We start from the raw sequence: 18227 nt of genomic DNA on the forward strand, positions 1-18227 counted from the left end.
CTCCTCAAACTGACACCGTTAGGACCACCACAGACACATGACTGTCACATCTCCTCACACTGACACAGCTAGGACCACCACAGACACAGGACAGTCACATCTCCTCAAACTGACACAGTTAGGACCACCACAGACACAGGACGGTCATATCTCCTCAAACTGACACAGTGAGGACCACCACAGACACAGGACAGTCACATCTCCTCACACTGACACAGTTAGGACCACCACAGACACAGGACGGTCACATCTCCTCAAACTGACACAGTTAGGACCACCACAGACACAGGACGGTCACATCTCCTCAAACTGACACAGTTAGGACCACCACAGACACAGGACTGTCATATCTCTAACTGACAAAGCTAGGACCACCACAGACACAGGACTGTCACATCTCCTCAAACTGACACAGCTAGGACCACCACAGACACAGGACGGTCATATCTCCTCAAACTGACAGAGCTAGGACCACCACAGACACAGGACCATCACATCTCCTCAAACTGACACAGTTAGGACCACAACACAGACACAGGACAGTCACATCTCCTCAAACTGACAAAGCTAGGACCACAACACAGACACAGGACAGTCACATCTCCTCAAACTGACACAGTGAGGACCACCACAGACACAGGACGGTCATATCTCCTCAAACTGACAGAGCTAGGACCACCACAGACACAGGACAGTCATATCTCCTCAAACTGACAGAGCTAGGACCACCACAGACACAGGACCGTCACATCTCCTCACACTGACAGAGCTAGGACCACCACAGACACAGGACGGTCATATCTCCTCACACTGACACAGCTAGGACCACCACAGACACAGGACCGTCACATCTCCTCACACTGACACAGCTAGGACCACCACAGACACAGGACCGTCACATCTCCTCAAACTGACACAGTTAGGACCACAACACAGACACAGGACAGTCACATCTCCTCAAACTGACAAAGCTAGGACCACAACACAGACACAGGACAGTCACATCTCCTCAAACTGACACAGTGAGGACCACCACAGACACAGGACAGTCACATCTCCTCAAACTGACACAGTTAGGACCACAACACAGACACAGGACAGTCACATCTCCTCAAACTGACACAGTTAGGACCACAACACAGACACAGGACAGACAGATCTCCTCAAACTGACACAGTTAGGACCACCACAGACACAGGACAGACAGATCTCCTCAAACTGACACAGTTAGGACCACCACAGACACAGGACTGTCATATCTCTAACTGACACAGCTAGGAAGACAACACAGACACATGACTGTCACATCTCCTCAAACTGACAAAGCTAGGACCACCACAGACACAGGACAGTCACATCTCCTCAAACTGACACCGTTAGGACCACCACAGACACAGGACAGTCATATCTCCTCAAACTGACACCGTTAGGACCACCACAGACACAGGACAGTCACATCTCCTCAAACTGACACAGTTAGGACCACCACAGACACAGGACGGTCATATCTCCTCAAACTGACAGAGCTAGGACCACCACAGACACAGGACCGTCACATCTCCTCAAACTGACACAGTTAGGACCACAACACAGACACAGGACAGTCACATCTCCTCAAACTGACAAAGCTAGGACCACAACACAGACACAGGACAGTCACATCTCCTCAAACTGACACAGTGAGGACCACCACAGACACAGGACAGTCACATCTCCTCAAACTGACACAGCTAGGACCACCACAGACACAGGACTGTCATATCTCTAACTGACACAGCTAGGAAGACAACACAGACACATGACTGTCACATCTCCTCAAACTGACAAAGCTAGGACCACCACAGACACAGGACAGTCACATCTCCTCAAACTGACACCGTTAGGACCACCACAGACACAGGACAGTCATATCTCCTCAAACTGACACCGTTAGGACAACCACAGACACAGGACAGTCACATCTCCTCAAACTGACACCGTTAGGACCACCACAGACACAGGACAGTCACATCTCCTCACACTGACAGAGCTAGGACCACCACAGACACAGGACTGTCACATCTCCTCACACTGACACAGCTAGGACCACCACAGACACAGGACTGTCATATCTCTAACTGACACAGCTAGGAAGACAACACAGACACATGACTGTCACATCTCCTCAAACTGACAAAGCTAGGACCACCACAGACACAGGACAGTCACATCTCCTCAAACTGACACCGTTAGGACCACCACAGACACAGGACAGTCACATCTCCTCACACTGACACAGCTAGGATCATGGCAGACTAATGCAAATTTTAATAAATATTTTTAATGTGTTTTTGCAGTCAGATTCAATTTATAACTGAAATGACTGAACAAAAAGATTTTAAAAGTTGTCATTAGCATTTCAACAATTATAGGGATAATTTAATGTCTTTGTAGTAGATATATTGAGGTATTAGATCATGGATTTTGGCTTTATAAAGAAAAACCTGAAATTGATAGATGTATGTAGGCATAATTCAAGTAAGAAGCTACATGTGGCTTATGTTGATAGGTCTGACATTGTCTGATCTATGGATCTGTACTACTGAATATCAAGTGTTACATAATAATAACATATGGGTTAGTTAGGCGTCCCGCCCAGACAAATCATCAAACTAAGTATTTGTCATATCAAATATACATGCTGACAGTTCAGTTTTAGTCTATCAGGGTCAGTCAATCAATGGAACCAGAAACCGATCAATATGGCGCCCTAAAAACTCCCATCATCCCACATATATATATATATATAGACTTCTTAACCTTTCCATTCATCAGCCAAGTTAGCCTGATAATCGGAAATGCCACAAATGGCCAGGGATCCTAAACATTTGTATGTATATATGTTGGACCTTTATCTAACTCCCAGACACAACAGGAAAACAGGTTCTCAATGCATTGTTAACTTTACATCCTATTTACGTCTGCTATAAGCCAATTATTTTTTTCTTTCAAAGACTTATGAGAAAAGCACTGAAATATCTATTCTTGAAGGTGACCCCATAATCTAAAGCATATTTAGATTATCTTTTAACAATTAAGAATTTTTTGGAATGCCATTTTCATCAATAGATATTTCTTCAGTTTTCTCGGTAAAGATGACAATACTGAAGATGGAGGAGAAGCAGACGGCTACCGGCCAACAATATAAGACTTGCTTGAATACTTCCTAGACATCAATTACATCAGAGTTTACTAAGAGAGTGGGGCCTCATTATTACATCACGTCACCTCTATCGGCTGGACTTCCCAACCACCAAACACACTGAAATACTCACTGTCATACTGATGAGAATATGTCTACCTACAAAATGTTTACCACCACGGATCAATGTCATATATGGAAATGATGTGGAACCGTTACCAAGCCAGCCACGCAGCAATGATCCTAGTGTAGTCAATTATCCTACACAACTGTACAATGATGCACTTTTGTAAATTCTGCATGCCTCATTTAATTTCGACTGCATGATTAGCCATCAAGAGCTATACTTTTTCCTCGGATTAGTTTGTAACTGTTTCTCAATAAAAAAAGTATAATGTTTTATCATAAAGGACGCGACGTCATTAGTTTACAACAGTTTAATCGCATCAACTCAACTATAATCCTAAGAATGCATATGGAAGTTTTTATGATCAAATAACTAAGTGTAAATTTCAAGTAAAAAACATGTTTGTAGCAGTTGCTACCAGCCTTGTAGTAGTACAAGCTCTGCTTTCTACAACAAAATCTACCATGCAAGAGTACATGTAGTTTTGCAGCTTTAGCCTTTGACTTTCCTCATCAGGTCATAACTAGTAATGTTGAAGGCATACTGAACTCCACTGATGTTCCCTACAAATGCATACCCATGAATGCCTCAGGCATACCATACAATAATTCCTCACATGTCATGTGCACTATTACCGTTCATGAATTAGGGAAATAGGAGCTGTGATTCACACACTATAGATCCAACATTAATAACAGCATTGTGAGCTGACGTAAGTAAACACTGTAGATCTACCGGTCTGTTTATTTTTATTCAAATGTCTGCATTTTAGGGAAAAAACATTCTTTGAATTATCTGCAGACTACCTACATATGAACACCTACACAGCTTCTGTCAGTTGTATGTATGAGGTCCCAATTTTAATGTGTGAACTGCTCTACAGAACATTAATTAAACAACAGATCAAACAACAGATCCTTGCAACCTCCATCAATGACCTTGACATTTCACACAAAATGTTCTATATTTAGAAGATATCATGTGGCTGGTCAATCAGTGTTTAACACAATATCAAATGTAGGTCTGGGGGTACGTGACATTAATTCTTTATTGCCATTCTAAACTTTTATCAGAACAGGTAACAGAGTTTTTCAATTTTTCTTGTTTTTCAATTTTTCTTAAAAGTATATCGACTAAATAACAATAACTTTATTGACCATGTCTGTAAGATATACTCTGTAGAACTGAAATCAAGGACTTACAATTAAGCTATATGATGCATGATGATTTATATTTTATACTTCCCAATTGTTATTTTTTCCCATTTCTAGATAGTAATATCCCTGCTTCCCCTATCTATGGTGCTTGTTACCATTATCATAATTTCCATGACAGATATTGACTAACGATGGAAAATTAAACAGCACTAGGTTTTTAGAAATACAGGTTGATGTTCAGCATCATAACCCCATATTCCTTTTCCTTATGTGTTATGAAGTCAGATGTGTACGATGTTTGTTGAAATGCCTAATGGTTCCTTAGTCATCACCTTAGTTCTCATTTTGAGAATATTACTTAACCAGGATTTGACCTAGATTTGTATGGCGAGTGATGTTAATGAAGCACAAGACATTTATCAGAACTTTTTCAAGGGTCTCCATGCCAATCTTTATTTTTGTTCTTACTCGGTATTTCGCCCTAATCTTATAGATTTTTAGTTAGAATTTTGGTTTCATTATCATGTTGGTATTTTGTTGTTTTTATCAACCTTTATTTAAACAGTTGTTCTTTCTGTAAATAACTTTTATCTGTAATATTGCCACACATCGTAATTAACATGAATGATACTAATTTCGAGTAGGCTTTCTCCTTAATGGTCTCCCACAGACAATAAAGTCAAGATGCGGATAAGTTTGATTCTTAGTAGGTATAGTTCATCAGATATGGGCAGATATCAGTAGGTAGGTTGGTTTATTTTGTTTAATGTGCCCTATTAACAACCTGGCATACAGTCAGTACCGGGCAACTACCTCACATGGATTTCAAACTCACAATTATACCCAGATATGGAGGGCTAGTGATAAAGTGTTGGGACACCTTAACCATTCAGCCACTGCTGCCCCTTTGGAATGCAATTTATTTCATATATACATGTATATATATATATATATAACATAAAACAGATGAATCATCTCGACCCAAACTTACCCATAAATCAATAAATTCATTTTTCCCTGACATGGTCCTTTAATGATGTTTTATTTTTTTGTAGATATGATATAAAATCAGATTCTAGGCCCTGATTTTATCAACATTCTTTAACTTTAGGAAATTCCTTATGTATTACCAGTATGTATTATTGGATATAAGCAAAAAAATCTTAGTTAAGGGACTTTTATTAAATTCTGTTCTGCTTTCCTATAGAAAAAATTAAGTTTACAATTTTCCTTAAGTTAAGGAATACTGATGAATTGGGGGCAGGAGCAGTTTTTTTTAAACAGAATGGTGACCTTTAACCTTTGGCATTAAAATGCTCAGACAGTTGATTCATAAAAAAAAAAAAATCCAAAAAGCCCACATCTGATACAACAGAGTACAAAGAAAGATCTTGACAAGTACATGCAGAGACAAAGGTCATGATCTCTGTCTGATTTTTTACTTCCTTCTGTAAAATGTGACATACTCAATCTGTTATAAAAACTAATTAAAACAAACTTGATGACACAGTTTAGTGGTAATTACCATATCAACTTACCTTTTAGCACTGATTATTTCATTTGAATGGGTCAAAGGTCATGTACATCACCATAACATTGAATTATAATAATTAGACGTTCACAAATTAAACTGTCAAATTACATCAGATGTGTAAAACAAGAAATTGAAGTAAGAAAGTATTGAGTGAATTAAATTTTCCTCTAAAATTATAGTGTATCAAGTTAAGTATGTTAACCATTCAATAATTCTTACCTGAACAACATCAAGTCAAATGAACAAAGATGGACATTGGGATTTTCTTGAATTTTAGATCTAAATGTAATGGGTAGGACACAAATATGTATTCTGAAGCTACAGCTACCTCAACATCACTAGATTATTTCCTGAGAGGTACTAGTAACAAATCAAGGCACAAATCACCCTGGGTGCCAAAATACAAAATGGCCCCTATTTAAATTCAAATTTGATGTCATAATTGACCCTTTACATGCATTTGTGAAATTTTCTTAAAATCTAAGCATTAATTTCAGATTCAATGGTAAATTGTATACAGACACTTCCATAGTGAAAGGCCAATGGTGGCCATATTGAATTTCATACCTGGCTCAAAATAGAAATTCAGCTGAAAATTAAATGAAGATACAAAGTTTCATTAAAATTCTCCACATTCTTTCATGTGTTATCACACCGAACCATTTGCAGATGTCACTGTCAATGATGCCAAAAGAGTGCTCTCTTTATATATATAACATCAAACGCTACACATAAATCTATGTAAGTACTATCAGGAAGATTCCAAAATGGTGCGCCCCCAAAAAATACTATTGTGGAAGATTAAACTAACTCCAGTAACATTTTGTTTAGGTAACTGTTACTCTATACTGCAACTATTATTGCCGCAGACATGGCTACCAATGCTTGAGAAGAAATCCATATTATCAGCTTTATAATGGAAAAGGAAAGGATGCATGCTCTCAGCCCTAGTATTGAACATGAGAGGATTATGCAGTATTACTTTATACCCAGATCAAACTTGTTATCAGATTATATACCTATTTTGTCTACATAATTCTCTAGTCACACTCAATAGACTAAAACAGGCAAAACACATGTTAATGATCACCCACAAAAAACATCTATAAAACTATTCTGCAATAACTGCACTACCAGCAATAGGTTTTGGCCACTAAATAAAAACGACGGAGCATTCACATCAAGTATATTTCTCTCCAACAATTTATGTTTCTGCAGGCAGGCACCCCAACAGGTATACTGCCATAATTACATAAGTTAGTATGGGATCATTTTTTGTTGTTTTTTTTTGGTCAAGTTACATGACGATTACTTCCATATATATTTCTTTGCAAGTGTTCATATAAAAAATGTGCAGGACAGCAATTTGCTACACATTATATATATCTACTACATATCTACAATCTGATTGGCTAATCACCGACCCACCTCCTTCAACAAAAACACAAGTCAATGCCCAATGTCATGATTATGAGAGAACTATAAAAGGAATACAATTACAGTTGATTGATGCATATTTAAGTTCCGTCTCTAGACTATCATCACTGTTAGATGAAATCTGGTTTTTCATCATTTAATTTTTTTTCTCACTGGAGATAAAAAGCACCAATATGCATGCCTAGCGTGGGTTAAAGAGATTATTTACCCGATTTTTTCCAGCTAACATACAACATTACAGTGTAATTTAGCCAAGTGAGATATACCACGGTGTCACCTGTACTTTAAGAGTACACCGAGACACCTTAATCACTTTCCTCAAGTTCATGCGACCTATAAACAGATAACAGTACATCATTTTTTCTCATTGGCAGGAGCATAAATATTGGATTTCAAGTCAACTACACAGCTGGTATGTGTTTCTCTGTATACCTGTCTGAATCAAGTCAATCAAAACAGAAATGATCCTACAAAGTCATTTAACATAAACACAATGTCAATCAATTATATGAATAAACATTTAATTATAAGATAATTTCATGCAGAAAATGATTCTGATTTTGTGTTGGAGCTGGTCTGCTTTCAAACTATTGATCTACTTCACACATACGCCCTTTCATCAAATAAGGTTGTAACTATACCATTATAGAAATTACTTAAACAGACATATTCAACAGATATAGCAGGTAAAAAAAAACTTTTATCAGATTTTTTATCAAATTATATTCAAACACACATACATTTGTGAGACTTTGACACAAACTGTATAGTCTATAGCTTATGATCAGAAAACTGATATTTACAATGCTGTTTTGACTAATCAGACTTGAGAAGGAATATGGAGGTTTTTCTTCTGTCTAGACACAATATCCCTGTAGCCCTGGTGATTGATTAAACCACAACATCAGATGTCTTTTTTATATGATTGTTACTACATCTGTATATATATGGTATTGTCAATCTATGTGGTGGCCTTACAGTTAGGGTTAAATTATTGTCACTTTGGGCGTAGAGGATTGGTTAGTGGGGGTTGGGGGCTTAAAGGGGAGGGGGTCAAGTTATCCTACTTTGATGGTAAGGTGACTTTGGCTTTTAAGGATAGGGTGAGGGGAAAAAAGAGGGTGGAGGGTGGGTTTGCTGGTGTATGAAATTGAGACAGTATTGCCATATATCTTTCCTGTAACAAAATCCTCTAGACTCCGGTAACAGGGTGGGCTTATTACGAGACAATGTACTATACGTATGAGCAGGCCTAATGCTGGATATACATGGTAATATATTATTGTCATTTCTAAGGGTGTTGACAAGATGGAGGATGGGGTCTTATTGTGGTTTTGAGTAATACCTTCAGATATGACTTTCGGAAGCAGAATAACAGTCTTGGTAAAGGAGGCGGGATTTTTAAAGATGTTGAAAGCGCTCCAGATGGTGATTACATTATTTACATATATCCCTTAAACATAGCATTTCATGGATTTGAAATTATAGACCCTCCTAAACATTGAATATCTAAATATTTCCTTGAAAACGTACAGATACGATTTCAGCTGAGAAACCGTAAGAGACGTAATGAGTAACCGTCTGTAGGAAGTTTGTTTATTTTATTGTATGGAGAATGTATTGTGGAGATTACAGTTTGTGATGGTATCTTATTGTCGTGTTGTCTGGTCATCTAATGGCCAGCTAATCCCTACACTGCTATACAAAGCTGTTACACCAGTCATGATGATATTTTACAAGGCAGCTTTCTTACTAAATAGAAAACAGAAAATATTTGGGTCATGCAGACAAATGGACCTTGACTTTTGAACTTCATAAGGAATCAAAACCAACCATTTTCTAGTTTAGCTTTATTTACTAACTTTAGTCATACATATAATGTGCAAAACCAACAGCCTATTTATGGAAACAGATACCTTAACCTTTGACTTTCGGACATGAAATTCTATCCAGAGCAAAAATATTCCTTAAGGAAGTAGTGTATGAAGATTCTGTGTTACTGGTCCTTGGAAACTCAGGGGTAAAACAGAAACTAATCTTCTATTTATAGTATCAGTGACCTTGATCTTTGATCTTCAGACCTGAAATGAACCCCAATCAATCCTTTTCAGTATAGATCCACTGCTTTGGAGTTAAATGAATACCTAACTGTATTTTACCGGGTGTAAGCCAATGCTCAGAGATATGCCCATCCCAAACTTTTCAATGTCTAATCCACAATGGAAAAAATAATAATGAAATAAAACAAAAATATGTTTTGAAAACGATCAATTTCTGTAAAAAAAAAAAAACATACACCACGGACAACGGATTGACACAGTAATTCCTATTTGATTTTCCAAGTGTATTACTCTTTATCCATCTCAAATACACAAACACGCCGAAGTAATTCAAACAAGATTTAATTCAGAAGCTATTTGTTTGCAACATAGTAGACATTCAGCATTAATCATCCATACTTTCTCAATTCAGAAACAAATTTGTTGTCCGTGCCGCATTGTGTACGTAAACATAGCAGCCACGCTTGGTGTTTGTTACTCGATATCCAACTAGCGATTCACGATGCATGTCTAATGCAACTAATATCAAGATGTGACAAAGTAGCATAATTTCAAACAGCTTGAGCAACATATAGCCAATACAAAACACGGACTTAATCAGAAATTCCATGAAGTGACTAGTGAAGTCTACTGTGTTCTTAGTCGTGCCAGTAGATAGATGTACATATTCTACGAAATATTACTTAGTTCTTAGCACCTATATCTACATGTGTGGTAAGAAAATGGTTCATATATTACTATTAGTCTTCTTTGTCATCTTCATATTCGTAGACAAGATCCCAATGGAATAAACAATGTATTTCATTAATTTTTTTTCAATATTTAATCATAGATCATTAATGTAGATCGGGTTACCTCTTCCATATCATAATTCAAAATGGTGGTCGAAAAATTTCCCTCTTGCATCCGGGGATAAGACACCCCCCACTTTTGCCCATTTTCAATATGGTATATTGTGTATTTGAATACAACCTCCACTCAGAACTACCGGTAGATAGTACCAGTACCTTTATTAGTGAAATAAATATTATTCCAACTCTACTTTCAAATCATATAAAGATTTCATTTTTCATTATCTAATCAAAGTACTGAAAGTACTGTAGGAGGCGTTAGTCAGATGTACAAGGAGATATTTGAAATAAAGCAAGAATACAAATTAAACTGATATCAACATGACTAAACATTTCCACTTAAGTGTGTCAAACCAACCGGACATAATGGTTTTCACAGTCCTGATGAATGTAATGGTTTAGACTGTTCCGATATACATAATGGTTTTAACCATCTTAAAGTTTCAAACCTACTTCTAAAAGTAGTTAAACATTTCTTATTTCAATCAAACCTTTACTTAAGAAGTCAAACATTTTAAATTTTTTCAAATCAACTTCTACTTAGGTACATGTCATTAACATTCATACTTTAAACCATTTTTTATACTTAAGTAGTTCAAAATTTGCATTTATGTGTTTAAAACAAACTTATATTTTATAGGCCTGGGTATTAGAAATGTCGAAACAATATGATATGCATTTCGATAAGTTATAGGGTTAGGGTTAGGGTTAGGTCATTTCGATAAGTTATAACAATACACGATATGTATTGAAAATACAGGGAGTGTCTGCTACTTTTTTTGTTGAAAGTGTGCAATGTCTTTCAATATCTTGTAAACAAAATTGTTTATTCCTTTCTATTTTGATCTTAGAATAATATCAAAATTAGATTGACGGCTTTTAAAAGTTATTACACTTTTTTTTTCAACAAAGACCTCATTTGTTAAGGACAATTATTTTAAAATTAGATATCAATTCCATCTATTTTAATAGATCCAATGTCAATATTAACAATAAACTGTGATTTGTAATTTGTTGCTTTTTAATTTACCACCAAGATGTAGATAATAGCCTAGTAGCTATAGGTACTGTATATAAATATACAGCGTTTTACATGCAAACTATTGAAGAAAACTTCATATTTGATATCAATTCAATATGATTGTATAAGTCCCTTGGGGTGGGGAAAGAACCCTGGGCCTATTTTTACATCAGGATTGTGTTCATCTCTTGGTCAATTTGGCTTAATTGACATAAATAACTTCTTCTCTGAAACTAAGCAATCGATATAGCTCATACTTGACTGGTAGCATCATTTTGGGTAGGGATTCAAAATTGTAAAAATGGTGGGGTTGACCCCTGGGGGGCAGGGTCAAAAGGGGTCAATTGGTTTCTCTGAAAGGGGTCAATTGGTTTCTCTGAAACTAAGTTATGGATATAACTCACATTGGTGTGGTAGCAATCCCTATGGGGTTGTACCCAAAGTCAATTTCATTTCATGGATTAATTGCACAATTTGGTATAAAACCTACATTTGTATGGTAGCATGGTTATGGGGTGGGTATTCAAAATTGTACGAATGTTGGGGTTAACCTCCCGGGGGCTGAAGGATGGGACCAAAATAGGTCAATTTCGCTAAATTGACATTTTTAGAATAACAATAAACCAATGTACATGTACCCATATAAAATGCTTATGATATATTGACATAGAAATACCAGCGACAAATAAACTTAAGCATCATTCTTGTTTCATATCTCATAAAACCAGGTGAGCGATACTCTTGTTTTATCTGTAAAACCATTCAGATCCCAACTCCATAATCTTGCTGGACACCCCTTTTGAGCCAACAATTGAATTGCAAGTTATGGATAATTTTTAATTTTGGCAAGAAAACATTCTTTAAAGGGCATGTCTGCATCATTTTTAATAATTTGCCCTTGAAACTTCGCACACACCTTCATAAGAGCCGGTTCTTTAAAATGTGAATGAAGGTCAAGGTCAGAGAGATAAACTCAATATTTGTAGCCAGTCACACATGTTACATGTATCTGTTTGCCAAGTATCCAGCCTTCATGTGTATGTGCAGTTTTGGGTCATTTTTTCATTTTGGTAGGAATTTCTTTTTAAAAGTGCCATATCTGCGTCATTTTGATTATTTGACCTTGATACATTGCACACACCTTTAAAAGGGCTGATTCTTTAAAATGTGACCCAAATTAATAATTTTGAAAGAACTTTTGATTTTTTTTTCATCATTTGACCCCCGTGACCTTGAATGAAGGTCAAGGTCAAATATAAGTATAACATTTGTAGCCAGCCATACGTTATCGATGCGCCAAACATCAAGCCTTCATGTGTATATAGATAAAAGAGCAGAAACCTTTATTCTGCAATTTTGGAATATTTTTTAATTTTGGCTGGAGAAAATAGCTTTATGATTCTTTTCCAAGTGCCATATCTTTCTGCCTTATTTTTATCTGATGACAATAAAATATGCACATTCTGTTTCAGTGGACTATGTTCTTTCATATGAAATGAAAAGAATAATCAATTTGAGATTTTTATTTTTGACATTCGAACCCATAACAAGTCGTTGGCCTTGACATTCTCTGACAATATGTCATTGAGAAAAGTTTGCCCTAACCACGTGCTAACCAATTTCCAATGAAAATGAAACAAATTATGCTAAAATATGTGTGATGAGTTTCCTATATAAACTATAGTAAAATGTATCCTCTCCCCAGGGAAAATGCGACACATAGGGGGCCATGAAATTAACAATTTTGATAAAACAGCTTAAGAACCTTTTGTACACCATTCTGCGATATCTTTTTGGTCTTAAGAAGAAGACCGACGCATGACGACAGATCAAATTATAATGGTGTATATTATGAGCTGAATGTCAAAGGATTGTAAACTCTGTACAAATTGTATTATATTATCAGGCAGTCAGCCTAAATGTATGTTTCATATCTACCATATTAGAAGTTTGATGTTTTGTACGATATGTAATAGATACATAATGGGTACGAGTGATGTATCGGATATATCACACGAGTGCGTAGCACGAGTGTGATATATGCGATACGTCACGAGTACCCATTTTGTATCTGTTTTATCCAATGACAGTCGAGGTTTTGTCACCCACGTGCCTAGGGGTGGAGCTATAAAATTGATCAGAACCTGTCACTGTGATATGTTTCCCGCCAATTTCTGACACGTTTTGTTTTCTGTCACAGTAGCCCATTCATTTCTAGTGAGACTGTCAACCATGACGGATCAGGTACTGATCACTGATGTCGATGTGTTCACTGACCTCGACGATATAACATTATCACAGGCCGTAGATAAGTATGAGTATGAACTTGAAGATAGTGACACGGTAGCTACTGACATTGGAATAGTTGATACCAAGGAATTAACTCAGCCAATTGTAAATGAACTGAATGGTAATGTGAAAAACATGTGAAAGGCTGCAGGATTCGAGGGAAATTACATAAACCATTCCGGAAAGAGGACCTGCGCTACTTCCCTTTACCAAGCAGGTAAGTGTAAAATCATATCGTTTGAACAAATTGTGAAATGAAATATTTTTCGTAAATTTCGACGTTCACAATGTCACAAAATCCTTTCAAAATCCGTGAAATTGTTCATAAAGAAATCAATGAATCGGTTAATCGGTATTTTTATCCACTCGTCTTGTTATCATTTTCATCACTATTTTGTTTATGATAGGATTTTTGTGCAACGAAAGTATATTGTTACATTTAGCGTAATCTGTATAACCATTTTTTTTAAATGACTGAAATTTTATATGTAATCATGTAATGTATGCTTTTTTTTACTGACCTGTTAAAATAGATTTTACTTAATAAAATATTAACAGGGTTTTATATTCTGTTTGGTCAGGTTTTGATGAACAACTCATTATGGACAGAACGGTACATCGCAGCAGGGCTGTACGTGCATACAAGGTGAAGAAAGAAGACGGAAAATTTCTAAACGGCACTCGTATTTCATTAAATTTTGTTTGAAATGCATTTCCTGTCTTTGTTCATTTGTCACGCCTACATTTGAAATTGGCCCCGCCTCAAGACTGAGGCATGGACCAATCAGAAATGCCATGTGATATTTCAGATATCACATATGTGATATTTGAAATATCACATAGTATGCAATATATCGCCAACAAAAGATCAAAGAAAAACCGAGGCGTCATTGGATAAATGCTTTGGATAAATGTTTTGTACGATATATATATATACTTAATTTTTACACATACATTAAATGAGTTAGCTACTTTCTAAATTAAGATGTTTTTTCTAGAGTTTACTAGGCCGGATGAAATATGATCATGAGCAATCAGTATGGTCAATATGAGATTTGATAAAATGCCTCTCGTAGGTAAACCACTCATGATCACTCAACTTCTTTTTGTAGGAGTCAATATTATATGTACGAGAATTAAACTCTCGCGATGTCTGTTGCACATAAGTACAAAGAAATACATTATCACTTAAGCCAAAAAAAGTAGCAATAACACATAATAGTCGAAAAGCCAATATATGTGATCATGCAGTGATAAGAAACAGTACTTATAAGCATTTTTGGCAATTTATCCTGAAACAGCTATAGCCTTCCATATTTGACATCCCACAGATTGTTGCTTGTATATATATATAGTTTTAAAGGTCAACATTGGAAAAAACCTAAATGGTTATACATGAATTCATAATAAATAGAATTATTGACAAAAAAGTTTCATTTATTTTCACACTTTCTGGAGACCAATGAGGAGATTGATGATAATTTTAAGGGATATGTTCGCGACATGAAAATCAAACATTTTTAATTAAATTTCAAAAGCAAATATAGATTTATTTTGAAAGTTATGAGGAATACTGATATTTGAGAAAGTCTTATATTATATGGATTTGATATCGATTGCCAATAGATATACATGTATTTATCATTTTACATGAAAACAACAAAAAGTTATATTACATGAAAACAACAAAAAGTTGTACTAATAGGTTAAAATGCAATTGTTATACATTTTGTTAATCTACAATTACTTTGTATTGTTTAAATATTCTATGTAATACAAACATTTCACAGCTTGGTGCATACAAATGTATATATATATTACATGAAAACATTTGAAAAGGTTGAATCGTGAGCTGAATAATATATAAATAAGACAAGCTGGTTTAATAATAATTTAGCATTTTCATATATATTACGAGTGCGAGTAGCTACTGCAGTAAACCTTATCACCGAAATCCAGATTCTGTATATTGTCTCTGTCGGGGAAGGTACAGCACAAATGACCACCACGACAGATATGTGCCAGTTTTCTTAGTTTTAAAAAATAAACGATCGAATTCCATCACGCCATCACGTAGGTCTACCGATTCATGGATTTGAAACACAGGGACTTCGATCAGTTATCGCAGTAATCCGAAGGGTTCTGGGGTTGATATCGCCTTAAAGCTGATTAAAGTCTGCATATAGTATATAGCAAGATCGTCAGAAAATTCGGACTATAATCGCAGTAGATATTGTGATTTTGTGGTCTGGCCAGGCTTGAACAACTTAGATCTATCGTAAACAGTTTCGTCCTAAATAAACAAACACTTATTTCAGTGGGTCAACAAACAGATTTAAACTTTGTAAGCAACTTGCCTTTAATTCATGTTGATAGATATTAATTTCTAGCGACAAACATCATTTTGATGCTTCGTGTGAAGCCCGTGTCCACGTGCCTCCATTTTGACAGAGTGCTCGCTCACGTAAACAGACGGAACACGTGATCCCTAAATATCGGACTAAATCTCATAAAATCTCGTGAACAAACTACCAAGTTGTAAAAAAAAGAAATGTTGTTAGCCAAAACCTGGAGGGTATTATGAAAATCAGGAATTTGTTTGCGCTTGGTTGTTATGCCATCTTTATTTCTAGAAGTTAAACAAGTGTCCTAGGCCTCTGTAAGGTAACGTCAGAATATCGCAGTTATCTCCCTTCAAATAGTATTTTCAATATAGATTTGCAAAAATCGATGCAGGTGTAGATATTTACAAGACATTATTCTTATTGTTTATTCAAAATAGTTCCTGAAATGTTCAAAACATTATCAGCATAGTTAATACATTTCTGTGCACATCTACTTTGAATGACGGACTACAATGACGTGCCTCATACTTGGCCCCTAGTTACAGAAATTACCACCAGAGGTCTCAAATTCCGGGCTTCCGCCGAAGAGAAATTTATACTGAATATACCTTTTTTCATGTAATAGCACTTTATTTGTAGTCTTGATAGTTTTCATAAATGTATATATAGTTCAACTACATCATATATGAACCGAAAGAAACTACAAAATGAACTGTGAAAGGAAATATAACGAAAATGAAAGTGAGAGATTGTGACGTCACAACTCGTAGGTGATTGTAATATGGCAGGCGTAAACGCCTCCATAAAAAGAACAACAATAAAGATAACTGACACCATTCCTTCAGGCTCAAGTCTGGCCAAAGTGTGCTAAAATTGTTTTAAAATTCCACACGTTTTTTACATCTAAAGAGAAACAATTTATCTTGAAACCACATATCTTCCTCTCATACTTAAGATTCATTTTGTTAATGGTGTAGGATCATCCGGAAATTATGAGGGCATCAAATATATTGGTTTCCATCATTACTGTAGACTGATTGTAAGGACTAGCCTTGTGTTTCTAGATCATATACCAACAGGTACTCTCATCTTTACAAGTTACTGTCTGTCTTTATCATCTATCAAATATCAGCAAAATTTTCCATGTAAATGTACTGTTCTTACCAAATTCAGGTCCTAATCCTTTCAACTTATCGTCTAAATTTTGAACTATCTGAGAACTTTGTTTTAAGTATAAATCTTTCCGAAATCACTACTGGAACATGTGTATTTGGTTAATAAACACCGGATACATGCATGTCAGGTTTTTTCTCTTTCATTTTTTTATAAAGAAAATATGGGAGAAAAAACCATTTCCTGGACAATATAGGCTAATGATGTGAATGTACTTTTGGTGAACTACACAGTGCTCAGACATCAACTCACCACTTTAATCTGAATCAATTCTACAATAGTGTGTGGAAAGCAGTACATATGCACCCAAACACACAATAATTAAGTTTCCTACAATGACGCTAGCTAAACCTTAAGTATACCCATGTTCTGTGATTAAGGGAGAAATTCTGTACAGGTATTCATGGATAAAAGGCAACTTTTTAAACATGGATAGCTCAGATGTCCGACAGCACTGGAAAAATAATGGCTATCAAATCAGTGGACCACGGAACTAACCTCAAATCAAACAGGCCAGGCTACACACCAATACCTAAATAAATATCTTAACACAGATATGGAGAGTAATAAAGGTGAGGATAAGTTGGAAAAAAACACACACAAAAAAATTACAAAAATGTGTAAAAAGTCTACAGCTTTATCTCCATCCCCCCATGAACATTTTTTTTTTTTTTGGAGTAAAAGTACAAATTCTTTTCCATGAAAGGAAAAACACTGACAAGGGTAAAATTCTAATAAACCATTAACAGGTTACGTTTATACTGAAAGGCAAGGTATAACAGTAGGCAAAAGGTAACACTGAAATTTTATACTTAAAGACATAATGTTTATAAATTTTAATACTTGTACTGTAGATGTTGTAGAGTGGAATGGAAAAGGCACAGTAAACAAGCATACTGGGTATTGTTTAAGCAATTCATGTTCCATGGCCAGCTAAGCATATGTCCACTGTCATACTACCAACCTGAAGGACATGTTTCATAATAAGGGCCATAACTCTCTTTACATCTTGGGGAAACATTATCATTTATTATCAGGTGAGTGAAGCCCTT

The 18227-nt window shown here is 35.9% G+C and overlaps 1 protein-coding gene and 1 long non-coding RNA gene across 5 annotated transcripts in view; one reads left to right on the forward strand and one right to left on the reverse strand.

Moving 5' to 3' along the window:
* LOC117332480 (peroxisome proliferator-activated receptor delta-like) overlaps positions 1 to 18227 on the reverse strand; it is a 134346-nt gene that overhangs the window by 56984 nt on the left and 59135 nt on the right. The window lies entirely within an intron of this gene.
* LOC117332597 lies at positions 13499 to 14369 on the forward strand. Its single transcript, XR_004533760.1, has 2 exons — positions 13499 to 13874; positions 14239 to 14369. It is a non-coding gene; the product is annotated as an uncharacterized LOC117332597 (long non-coding RNA).

This window comes from Pecten maximus, chromosome 1, assembly GCF_902652985.1.
Source record: "Pecten maximus chromosome 1, xPecMax1.1, whole genome shotgun sequence".
In the NCBI taxonomy this organism is placed as follows: domain Eukaryota; kingdom Metazoa; phylum Mollusca; class Bivalvia; order Pectinida; family Pectinidae; genus Pecten; species Pecten maximus.